The 13,082-nt window shown below is 42.3% G+C and overlaps 1 protein-coding gene across 3 annotated transcripts in view; it reads left to right on the top strand.

Annotated features, from left to right (window-relative positions):
• SHROOM4 (shroom family member 4) overlaps positions 1-13,082 on the top strand; it is a 216,787-nt gene that overhangs the window by 55,883 nt on the left and 147,822 nt on the right. Inside the window, exon 2 of one of the 3 annotated variants that reach the window (XM_059680260.1) lies at positions 3,463-3,619. The exons of the other annotated variants lie outside the window; for them this stretch is intronic. The gene's annotated coding sequence lies outside the window, so the exon portion shown is untranslated. The remainder of the gene's footprint in view (positions 1-3,462; positions 3,620-13,082) is intronic. 3 annotated transcript variants of the gene reach the window in all.

Below are 13,082 nucleotides of genomic sequence, written 5' to 3'. Positions count from 1 at the left end.
TATTTTGACATAGGAGCAAAGGCAGTACAACAGAGCAAAGATAGTCCTTGCAACAAATGGTGTTGGAACAACTGGATATTTATATGCAAAAATGAATCAATATACAGATCTTATACCCTTCACAAAAATTAACTCAAAATACATCATAAACCTAAATGTAAAACTATAAAACTCCTGGAAGACACACAGGAGAAAATATAGATGACTTTGGGTAATGCAATGAATTTTTAGATATAACGCCAAGGCATGATCCATGAAAGAAATAATTAATAAGGTGGATATCATTAAAATTAAAAACTTCTTCTCTGTAAAAGACATTATCAAGGAAATTAGCGATAATCCACTAGACTGGGTGAAAATATTTGCAAAGATACATCTGATGAAGCGCTTTATCCTAAATATACAAATAACTCTTAAAACTCAACAATAAGAAAAACAACTCAATTAAAAAGTGGGCTAAAGATCTTTTTTTCAGTTTGTTTCTTTTTTAAATTAAGTTTATTGGGGTAACATTGGTTAATAACATTATATGTTTCAAGTGTACAATCCTCTAATATATCATTTGTATGTTGCATTGTGTGCTCATCACCCAAATCTAATCTCCATCTGACACCATATATTCAAACAGCTCAATGCAGGAGCTGTTTCCTGCCTATTCATCCCAACCTTGCCCACTAGCAACCACTAATCTTTTTATTATCTCTACTACAGACCCAGTGCATGACATTTGTGCACTGCAGGTGGGTCGTCCCTCAGCCCAGCCTGTGCCCTTTAGCAGTCCAGGAGCCCTCAGTCATCCTTAGCACTGCTGGGGAGGTGGGAGAGGCTCCCGAAACCGCCACTGCCTCCCCTCTCCTCAGCCTTCTTCCCCTCTGGTAATCATCATACTTTTGCCTGTGTTCATTAGTTTGTTTGTTCATTTGTGGCTTTCTGTTTTATATCCCACATGAGTGGAATCATATGATTCTTGTCCTTTTCCATCTGACTTATTTCACTTAGCATGATACTCTCAAGATCCATCCATGTTGTTGCAAATGGCAATATTTCATATTTTTTATGCCCGAGTAGTACTCCATTGCATCATATCTTTATCCAATCATCCATTGAAGGACACTTTGGTTGTGTCCCTGTCTTGGCTATCATAGATAATGTGGCAATGAACACAGTGGTACATATATCTTTATGAATAAGTGTTTTAATAAATTGGGCCAAGGATCTTAACAGACACCCAATCAAAGAAGATATGCAGAGGGTAAGTAAGCATATGAAAATGTCCCATATGTCATCAGGGAAGTGAAAATTAACACAATACCATGACCTCACTTACATATTAGAATGGCCAAAATCTAGAACACTGACATCAAATGCTGACACGTATGTGGAGCTACAGTAACTTTCATTTATTGCTGGTAGGAATGAAAAATGGTATAGCCATTAGGCAAGCAATGTTGGCAGTTTTTTACAAAACTAAACACACTCGAGGACAGTGGGTGGGGAGTGAGGGTGGAGGGTGGGGTGGGAACTGGGAGGAGGGGAGTTATGGGGGGGAAAAAGAGGAACAAATTTAATAATCTGAACAATAAAGATTTAATTTAAAAAAAAACACAAAAAAACTAAACACACTCTTGACCAAATGATTCAGCAGTTACACTACTTGGTATTTACCTAAAGGAGTTGAAAACTTAGTCCACACAAAAAACTCACACATGTTTGTTTATAGTAGCTTTTTTCATAATTGCCAAAACTTGGAAGCAACCAAAATACCCTTCAGTAGGTAAATTGATAAATAAACTGTGGAACATCTAGATAATAGAATATTTTTCATAACTGAAGAGAAAGGAATAATCAATCCATGAAAAGACATGGAGAAAACCTTAATGCATATTAATAAGTGAAAGTAGCCAATCTGAAAAGGATACATAGTGTATGATTCCAACTCTATGACATTCTTAAAAAGGCAAAACTATCCTATATAATTAAAGGGTAATATGCAAATCGACAAACGACCAGTTGCTATGATGCGCACTGACCACCAGGGGGCAGACGTTCAATGCAGGAGCTGTTTCCTGGTGGTCAGTGCGCTCCCACAGGGGGAGCACTGCTCAGCCACAAGCCAGGCTGATGGCTGGTGAGTGCAGTGGCGGTTGCGGGAGCCTCTCCCACCTCCGCAGCAGTGCTAAGGATGACTGAGGGCTCCTGGACTGCTAAAGGGCACAGGCTGGGCTGAGGGACGCGCCCCCCCCCCCCCGCAGTGCACAAATGTCATGCACTGGGTCTGTAGTAGAGATAATAAAAAGATTAGTGGTTGCTAGTGGGCAAGGTTGGGGTGAATAGGCAGAGCAAAATCAATCTGAGTGCTGACTGCAGAGGAGCCAAGGGCTGGAGCTGGGCTGTATGTTAGGGGCCACTTCCCTTAGGTAGGGTTTTGCCTGACTTCTCTACACTTGCCCTAGCCAATACCCCACATCCCCACCCACCAATAGTCACATTCTTTGGCCTTCCCTGAACATTGCTGTGGGCCCCCACACTGGATTTCCCTCCCTCCTCGGTCTTTTCCAGAAACATCTTTTCTGCATTGAGAAAACTTTCATTTTTTCTCCCCCTCTGCTATTACTTAACTCAAGGACAGAGGAAATAGCTGCAGTCCAGAAACATACTCAATAAAAAAAAGAAGAAAAAGAAAGAGAAGAAGCCTCAAACTGATCCCAAATCTTTAAGAAAACAATCCCATAGGATTTGATTTTGAATTGCCATGCAATGTGTGGAATGTGAAACATGTTCTAATCAGGGCTCTTTCTGCTTGGAGCCTACCTGATTTCTCTCCACCCTCCCTAGCCAGCTGGGCTAGGCTAGGCCCAGGGGAGCTACAAAGCCGCCAGCTTAGAAGATGGAGACAAATAGGGAGGCCCCAAAGGACAAAGCAAGACATGTTACTAGTTTTGAAGCCAAAGCAACACACACAGAGTTTAAGGGCTGGGGGGGGGGGGTAGATGTAGCAAAGCCTGGGATCCCAGCTTTGAAGTTAGACTGAGGCTGACTTTCAGTGACGGTTCTGGAGGCAGCATTTTCCAAGCTGGTCCTCCATTTGCTTCACCACCCTGATTCTCGCCTTGACTATCTATTGTCATACTTTCCCAACTCAGTTTCCCTGCAGCCAGTCAGTGCCTTTTCTGAACTGTTTGTCCACATGGCTGCCACAGTGCTCTTTCTAAAACAGAGATCTGATCTCTACTCCCCTCTCTTCCAATCTTTCTCATTTCCTTCAGGAGAAAGCCCACATTCCTTACATGATATGTAAACTGACCTCAACTGCTGTAGCCTCACGTGTCCTCACTCCTGGTAACCCCACAAAACTATTTACAATTTTCCTGAACATGCTTTTTCCTTTCCTGTATTAGCCCCTTTGCATCTGTTATTCCTTCAGCCAGGAATGAATGCCGTTTTTCTCTTTTTCTCCATCAGGGTGTATTCCACTCATCATTTAAGACCAAGTGAAACCTTAGGCTTACTGGAGAGGGGTTTTCAGCTCTCTTCTTGTTTCCAGAGCTCACTGAATATACCTCGGGAAAGCAGAGAGGTGAAAAGGAAAGAACCCAGATTATGGAGTCAACCATAATGGGTAAATAACTTAATATCTCTCTCTCTCTCTCTCTCTCTCTCTCTCTCTCTCTCTCTCTCTCTCTCTCTCTCTCTTCAGTTTCCTCATCTGTAAAATGAAATATAAATCCCAATAGGGAAAAGTAGTTGATGTTGATAAGTTCCAAGCACAGTATCCAGTACATGTTAGATACTTGGGCAATGTTGCATGTTGTAAAAGAGATAGAAAAAAAATGATCACTTTACCCTCATTGGGACTATAAGGAGGCTTTTCTTGCCAGGTAATCTAGTGAGTGGTGTTCTCTGGGACCTGCTTTACCTAATCCTCTTCATAAATGTTCACCTGCCTTTGGCCATCCTCACATCTAAGGGGTGTTGTGCAAGTATCTTGCCTTCTTAGGAGCGGCCATCAGCTGCCTTCCCATTCACATCCCTTAGAAATCTGTATGAGAGAGGAGGGATGAAAATTTAGCATTTCATTCTTCTTTTCCTCATGCCCTAGTCTTATTTCCCAAGCCTGAAAGAGATTATTTAACAATCATTCCCACGTTGACCTTGTTCTTTCCTATAACCCGCTTGCTCCCTAGTCTTTTTTCTGCAATTGGGATTTCAGAAATGAAACTGTCCATGAATAGGAATCTACTGTTCTCAGATTGGGATGGACATACACACGAGCTGGTTTCTCATCTGGACTCTATTTCAGAAATGTACACAAGATGTCAAAAATATACCACTTGGAACTAGAGCAATATTTATTTTTTAAAAATTAGGGGGGAAAGTTTCCTTGCTTCAATTCCTACTGGAATGTAAAATAGCTATGTGCTGATGCTGCAGTTTGACAGCATTGATTTAGTTACCCTCAGGGTCATTGGATGAGCGGTGCATGGCTGCAAACACACACACACACACACACACACACACACACACACACACACACACACTCAGAGTGCTTTGTTGTGAACTGGTAATTTCAGAATAAGGCTTTATTGGATCAAACCATCCATTAACAAACACTTTGCTAAGTGTTCCTTTGTGTGCCAAGCCTTGTGCTAGGCAGGCAGAAGAAAAGAAGCCAGGGAACCAGAAGTCACAGATGGAGTAATCAGAACACAACATGAAAGAATAATGAAAGCACTAGTGCAATAACACAGACTAAATATTAAAGGGTAATATTAAAGGATAAGGTTACTGAACTGGGGTCCCAGGGCACATTTCCTGGATGGGATGGTGAGATCTGAGCAGCTCTGTGTTGGAGGACCGGATTGAAGACGCTCAGTCACTTGCAGTATCCTCTCAGAGATGTCCATTAGAATGTATTGAATGGATATTAGTATGCAGGAAGTAGGAACAAGAATGATCTAGAATTACCCATGTCTGAAAGAGGCCATATGAAAAGTTGAGAGTAATATGAGACCAAGAGGCCAAATGCATCTTAGTCCTAGTGTTACCACTGACTAATTATGAGTGACGTTGGACAAGTCCTTTCTCTAAGCACATCAGTTTCCCCATCTATACATTGCAACTAAATACTATCAGTCTTACCCACTACTAGGACCATTGTTAAGAGAACAAATGACATAATTGTACTTGGAAGAGTACAGAGGACTATCCATAATATAAGTTGGTATTATGAAGGCAGGTGTTTATACTGTAGCCACTCTCCTGCAGCTGGGACTAGGATGACCTCAGTATTTGAATGAATTTTTTTTGGCAGGCCTCTTGCCTGCCATAATTATAGCCTGCTAGCCACTAGCTGAGTGTTCATAGTTAAACAGGATCTGTCACACAAGTATACACGTGGGCTCGTGTGTGTGTGTATGTGTGTGTGCACACGCGTGCGCAAGTTTGCATTGGACTAGGACAGTGGTCGGCAAACTGCAGCTCACGAGCCACATTCGGCTCTTTGGCTGCTTGAGTGTGGCTCTTCCACAAAATACTGACTCCTGCGCATGGGTCACGAAGTTTCAATCGCACTGCACATGCGCACCGTCATGTGGTATTTTGTGGAAGAGCGACACTCAAGGGGCCAAAGAGCCGCATGTGGCTCGTGAGCTGCAGTTTGCCGACCACTGGACTAGGATATTAGAACCATGACAACAAAAAAAACTGAAAAACTCTTAGGAACAAAAGTGATATATTGAGATGGGGATTTGTGCAAGCATTTTTAGGCCTGCTTATAGAAAGACATGCTCTGTTACCCCTGCACTAAGCCCCATTATCTATCATCTTTGGTATATTGCAAAGCCTTTCTATTTATCTCCCTGACTTCATGCTGCCCTAATCCATTCCATCCTCTGTACTGCTGTTGAATTGCTCTTTCCAACCCACGAAGAATTCCTGGGCTCTTGGATGCCCACAAGGTAGCATACATGCTCATTCACATGACATTGAAATGGGGCATAGATATGGCTACACCTTTTTCAAATTGTGGAACACTTTGATACTCAGAGCTGCTCCTCTGAGTTGCCTCAAGACCCCTCCTGTTGCACTGTTTCTCACTCCTCAGGACCCGGCAACTAAAATGTTAGTGCCCAGCACAGCAGAGAGCCTGGAGAATACTGTTTCATGTATTGACCTGCATCCATTCTGCTTGGTCAGTGCTCTTGTGTTCTGGTTTTTAAATATTTTGAGAATTACCTTCACATTCACAATTCATCTAATCCCAGCTCATCTTTCTGGCCTCATCTCTCACAAGTTCTCCCCACAGATTTCAACAACACTGAAATCCTCATGTTTCACGTCTGAATTTGTACACCTGTCTCTCTTACTATACTAGAAACTTGAGTGCAGAGACAGTGTTTTACTCATTAATGTAGTCCCAAGACCAGCTCAGGAGCCAGCATATAGTGGACACTCAATACATGTTTGTTTCTTAACATAGAACATGCTGGTAGATGGGACCATTCTATTGGAAATCCTATAATCTACTCTAGAATCCAGACCTGAAGCTGGTGCAAAGCACTTTCCTGGTCTTAATAATACTTCATGAATTAATTATTCACATTTCCAGTGCCCTTGAAAGGGAGGGAAAGAGCAAATATCATTTCCATTCTATTACTATGGAAGTGGAAATATTTTAAGAGTGTGTCTCAATCACAATACATTCTTAATAGAGCTGAGGCATAAAGTCATATATCTGGAACTTTTCCCTACCTATCCTATATAATAAAAGCCCAGCAACCGAACAGCGGAATGACCAGTCACTATGATGTGCACTGACCACTAGGGGGCAGACACTCAACGTAGGAGCTTCCCCCTGGTGGTCAGTGGACTCCCACAGTAGGAGTGCCACTCAGTTGACTAGGTTGAGCAGTGCTTCCACGGTGGGCAATCCCCGCAGGCCATGCCCCCCACCAGTGCACGAATCCCATGCACCAGGCTTCTAATAGTACTATAAAGCCCTTTGGGGTTTGGTGGTGAAACTGTTGTTCTAATGTGAGTAATTGTAGACTGCTGCCTTCTGGGGAGGTGCTGGTTTTCAGTCTCTCTAAGGGGGCCTGAGGACTGTCTGTTGGAAGTGATATAAATGTTCTTGCCCCTTTTCCTCCAACACTGCCAGGAGAAACACTCTCTTGTGGGGTTGGGGTGGAGAATACATTGCATCCCTCTTGATTTGGTTTCCAGCTTCTGCTTCATCAACATGGCTTCATAACTGGTTGTCCCTTGAGCAACAGGCGAATTTTTGTTTCAGTAAACTCTCTGACAAACTTTCTCTGAGATTCATCTTCCCCACACTCACTGTAGCCAGCCAAGCTGTGATTACTGTAGAGAAGGCCAGAGTGAGAGAATGACTGAGCCCTATTTTCAAAGAACTTAGTCTTTCTTGGGAAGTAGGTCTCACACACCAGGTTTGACTTGCCTGCAAGTAACTGAAACTCCTACTCTAAGTTGAAGTTATCTCACATAACAGGAAGTCCAGGGAAAGGGCTGGCTTCAAGATTGGTTGATTCTGCTGCTCATAATGACTATTAGCAGGTTCTAGAGTAAATTTTTTACCTTGCTCTTATCCAGCAGGAGAGAGAAAAATCTAGTAAATCCTAAATCCAAGAAACCATGTTGGTGTCAAACATTCTCAGTTTCCTCTTTATAGACAGTAGAGAAACATGGGCACTGGAGAGCAACAGGGTAGATTCAGAGTACCCACTGAGTTCATATTAGCAATGTGGCCTTGTATGAGTCAATTAACTACTCTGAGCCAGTTTTCTTGTTTCAAATGGCAATCATAATATCTGACTTGCTCCCTAACAGGTTTGTGGTGGGGATCATGTGGCAATGTGAAAGCATTTGGTAAACCATATAAAGTGCCATATACTTTGAGGCCTTTTAAAATGACTATCATCAGAGAAGATGTACACGGAACACATACTGTATTTAAGGCACTATTAGATTACAAGGTTCAAGTTTCTCCCAAACGGTTTAATAAGCATCTACTAAGCCACCCATAGATGCCAGGGATACAGATATGAAAAACCCAGTCTCTGCCCTGAGCGAGTTCCCAATAGAGCAGAGGAAACAGACCCATGAAGAGATAACTTCAATACTATTTGGTAAATGTGTAGAAAAGTAGAGTTTCCACATATTGGAAGTACACAGGATTTACTAACTTATCCAGGCTACATAGAGAAGGGATAGAGGCAGTGTCTGGAGCTTATAAAGCAATAAAAGTTACAAAAAGAGCCATATAACATAGATACATGCACAGTGAAGCCCCCAAAGATCCTTCTTACTTTGTACTGTAGGAGCAAATGAAGGAGTAGAGTCTGTAGAAAACAATGAGTAAACAATGGGGTGATAAATTCTTTTCTCCCTCCTCCCCATATGTTGTGGTTAACCCACACATGCTCCTTAGAGCTTCTAATCCACATATACAGCCAGAAATCTAAGCATCTCCATGCATAACAGCGTCTCAAGTTGTCATTGAACACCGACCCTCACTGGCAGAACAGTAGCCTCTGAAGTCGCTTCATGATCTTCTATAGCATATCCTCCAGGAATTACAGAAGATCAGGCCCCTAATAACTGGTTGGGACATGTGCATCAACTTTTTCAGAAAAATATTATTTAACTGTAGAGTCTCAGATATCCTATCATTAAAAATCACAGTCCCCTATCCTATGTTGCTATCTTAATATACCTTAAACTAAAACTATGTTTATGAGGAGTTTATGTGCATTTTTAAAACAACAAAATGTTCTTTAAATATAAAGCAATTTTTCAGTTTTTTTTAAATGCTGTTTTCATTGACTTTATCAGTTCCCTGAACTGTGTAAGCCCTGCTGGTGGTGCTATGAGGATAGGGTATTAAGGCATGGAAAGTCTGTACAGTCTAATCCCTGAATCAAACATCAGGGTTAAATTCTGAGTTCCAGTGACAAGCTTTGCTTGTCACCACTCTCTTATGTAGAGATCTTTGCTTCCCAAGGACCTTTTGCTGGTGGAGGGTCTTGCCTTCAATTTGTAAGAAAGGCAATATTTGTGAAGTGCAATAAAGTGAAATGCAGTAAAGTGAAGTATGCCTGTTTTATTTTTATTGTTGACAGTATTACAGATGTCCACCATCCCCGCCCCTTTACTCTCCGCCATCCAGCTCCTGCCCACCCCAGGCCTCCCCACACTATTTTGTGTCCATGGGCTATGTATATATGCATATACATTCTTTAGCTAATCTCTTTCCATCCCCTTCACCTTTTCTCCTCTGAGATCTGTCGGTCTGTTCCATGCCTCCATGCCTCTGGACCTATTTTGTTAATCAATTTACTATGTTCATTAGATTCAACATATAAGTGAGATCACGTGATATTTGTCTTTCTCTGACTGGCTTATTTTGCTTAGCATAATACTCTCCAGGTCCCTCCATGCTGTCACGAAGGGTAAGAATATATATATTGATTTCAGAGAGGAAGGGAGAGAGAGAGATAGAAACATCAGTGATGAGAGAGAATCATTGATTGGCTGCCTCCTGCACACCCCCTACTGGGGATCGAGTCTGGAATCCGGGCATGTGCCCTTGACCAGAATCGAACCAGGGACCCTTCAGTCCACAGGCCAACGGTCCATCCACTGAGCCAAACCAGCTAAAGCAAGATCTTTCTTTTTTCCAGCTGCACAGTATTCCACTGTGTAAATGTACCATAGCTTTTTTATCCAGTCATCTACTGATGGGCACTTGGGCTATTTCCAGATCTTAGCTATTGTAAATAGCACTGCTATGAACATTGGGGTGTATATTGTATATTGTTTTTAACTGTGCTGTGCAGTTTCCCTAACTGAACTAGCAGCTCCGTTGGTAGCCAGAAGTCAATATTTCTAACTGGGAGGCAGTGCTGTGAGCACTTTTCCTTCATTGGGTGGGGGAGAACCAGTTGGCATTTAACAAGATTTGGTTCTCAGGTTCCTTCACTTTGAAAAATTTCACCTGCAAGCATTTCTTCTCCTTTCAAGCAAACACTTGTGAAAGGTGGTCCATTGATTACAGCAAATAACTTATTAGTTTAAACGGAGGTGAGAAACTTGAATAATTTGTTTGATTTTATTGTAGTTCAATGTCAGTGATGTATAAGGGCTAACATTAAAGGCTGCTCTTTTCAGCAGGGACTCTTTCATCTGTGTTTGTTTAAAAGTGAAAACAATGCTGCTAAACAGAAAATGTTCCCAGGTTGGTCTTCAAAGTGAACTGTAGTCAGTTAATTGAAGCACAGATCAGGGCTGTGAACTGAAATATACACAGAACACTCAAAGGAGTATGTGTGTCTGAGTAGGATTTAGATGAGAAACCCAAAGGGCCTTTGGCCTATTTGAAAAAGTCCTGTTGGAGCAGATAAGTTGAGTTACCTCCTTGAAAACCAGGCTTGGAATAATTTGGTATGTAGTAGGCCCAGAGATTGTGAGAGGTATTATACACTGAATTGGCAGAGGTACTGCACCAAACATGCCTGTAGCCTTGGTCCTATTGATTAATGGTACTTTTGCTGGCTGACAATGTGAACATCACCACTAGGACTTCTAATCCAGGGATTTCCACAGTTGAGAGTTTACAAAAGCACAGATTGCTAGGGACTGCCCCAGAATTTCTGATTTAGTAGAAAACCAAGGGTGGGTCCAGAAAATTTGCATTTCTGGGGAGATGCTGCTGTTACTGGTTCAGAAACCACACTTTGAGAACCACTGCATGAATGAATGAATGAATGAATGAATAGGATTCCTTGTGCAAGAGCACATTTTTTCCCCTCTGTAACCTTATGGCATTATTTATAGTTGAGTGAGAATGGGCAAATCCTATGTAGGACGTGTTTGATCCTGTTAAGTTTTAGAATGAGGGGATTACTAGGGAGGACATAAACAGGAGTCCTCTCTTATCTGTGAGGGGATACATTCCAAGACCCCAGTGAATGCTTGAAACCATGGGTAGTAAAAAACTCTAGATATACTGTGTTTTTCTATACATACATACATACCTATGATACAATTTAATTTATAAATCAGGCACAGTAAGAAATTAACAATAATAATTACTAGTAAAATAGAACAATAATAAAAATATCCTATATAATAAAAGGCTAATATGCAAATCGACCAAACAGTGGAACAACTGGTCACTATGACTTGCACTGACCACCAGGGGGCAGATGCTCCATGCAGGAGCTGCCCCCTGGTGGTCAGTGCACTCCCACAGTGGGAGGTCTGCTCAGCCAGAAGCCAGGCTCACAGCTGGCAAGCACAGTGGTGGTGGCAGAGCCTCTCCTGCCTCTGAGGCAGTGCTAAGGAGCAGCGAGCCAAGTGGTAGGGAGTAGTGAGCAGGCAGGCGGTAAGGAGCGAGGGGTCCCAGACTGCAAGAGGCATATCTGACTGCCAGCTTAGGCCCACTCCCCACCATCAGTCGGACATTCCTCAAGGGCTCCCAGACTGCGAGAGGGCACAGGGTGGGCTGAGGGACCCACCCCCTGAGTGCATGAATTTCATGCACCGGGCCTCTAGTACTATAATAAAAGTTATGTGAATGCGTTCTTTCTCTCTCTTTCTCAAAATATCTTGTACTGTACTTACCTTTCTTGTGATGATGTGAGTTGATACAATGCCTATGTGAGGAGATGAAGTGAGGTGAGTGACGTAGGCATGGTGACATAGCGTTAGGCTACTCTTGCAGTTTGGGCCATTATTACGTAAAATAAGGCTTCCTTGAACACAAGTATTGCAATACTGCCACAGTTGATCTGATAACTGCAGTGGCTACTAAGTGACTAACAGGCAGGGAACATATACAGCGTGATTATGCTGGACAAAGGGATGAGTCATGTCCTGGGTGGAATGGAGTGGGATGGCGAGAGATTTCATCAAGCTATTCAGGACAGTGCACAATTTAAAATTTATGAATTGTTTATTTCTGAAATTTTCCCTTTAATGTTTTCAGACTGCAGTTGATCACAAGTAACTGAAATTACAAAAAGCAAAACTATGGATAAGGGAGGACTACTGTACACTACCTCTTTCTTTAACATGCACAGCAGGGATTTCAGTTTGTACTGCGCTGATTATGACCCTGATTTTTTCACAATCCTAACTGATCTTGCTGCAGACAAGGAAAGAACCCAGGCCCCAAACCACATGGCACAGTTTTAATCAACTCTGTCCTGTGTCGGGACCCTTCGAAAGAGATAATATGTGGCTATGGAGACCATACGTCCCAGATTTCCTGGGATAGCTCTGATTTCACATAGTATACCCTCTCGTCCCCATAAATATAATTGTCAGACCATGTCCTGCTTTGGGGTTCAGAAAATATTGTTCCCATATGCATGGCTTAGGGGCCTTGGGGAGCCAAAAACAAGTCTTCACTTTCTTTCTTGAGATTGAGGGGGCCAGGGCGAAAGCTTGGCTCACATAAAGGGCTACAGAGTTGGGATAAATCTAGACATTTGAAATCGGCAACAAGCTTCTTGTTTCTTCTTTGTGTGTGTGTCTCAGTGAAGTGATTTCTATTACAGATCCTTGAGTGTTACAAATACGAGATTCTGAGCTCTGAGAGGGACTGAATTGGACCTCTGGCTGCCTCTCTTTCCTCCTTCTCCACTCTCTGAAAGGACCACACAGAAATAGCCCAGACAGAAGAGCCACTCCAAAGAAGGAAATTCCACAACCTTCATTGACCTACCACTCAGTCTAATATTTACCTACTTTTTTCTGGCAGGAAGTCCTTCCATCTTGCTAACACCAGTCCCTCTCTTTGCAATTTTAGTTTCTTTTCCCTTGCTCTGCTTTCAATCAAAATTGAGAACAGCTGGTCCTCACCCTTTATGTTTTTTATGTGCTTAAAAATCATATTAAACCATTCTTCCTGGGCCCAGGTTTAACCATCCTTGGAGCTCCTTTATCCTTCCTGCGTGCATCTGACTTGCCAGCCGTTTAATCATCTTTGCCATAGGGAAGCAGCTTAGGCAGTTTGGGCCAACAGTGCAGCAAAGCCTAAAGCTTTATGATTTGTGCTAATG

Source organism: Myotis daubentonii, chromosome X, assembly GCF_963259705.1.
Source record: "Myotis daubentonii chromosome X, mMyoDau2.1, whole genome shotgun sequence".
In the NCBI taxonomy this organism is placed as follows: Eukaryota; Metazoa; Chordata; class Mammalia; order Chiroptera; family Vespertilionidae; genus Myotis; species Myotis daubentonii.
Note: the sequence above shows the minus strand (reverse complement) of the source record. Positions and strands in the feature narration are given on the sequence as shown.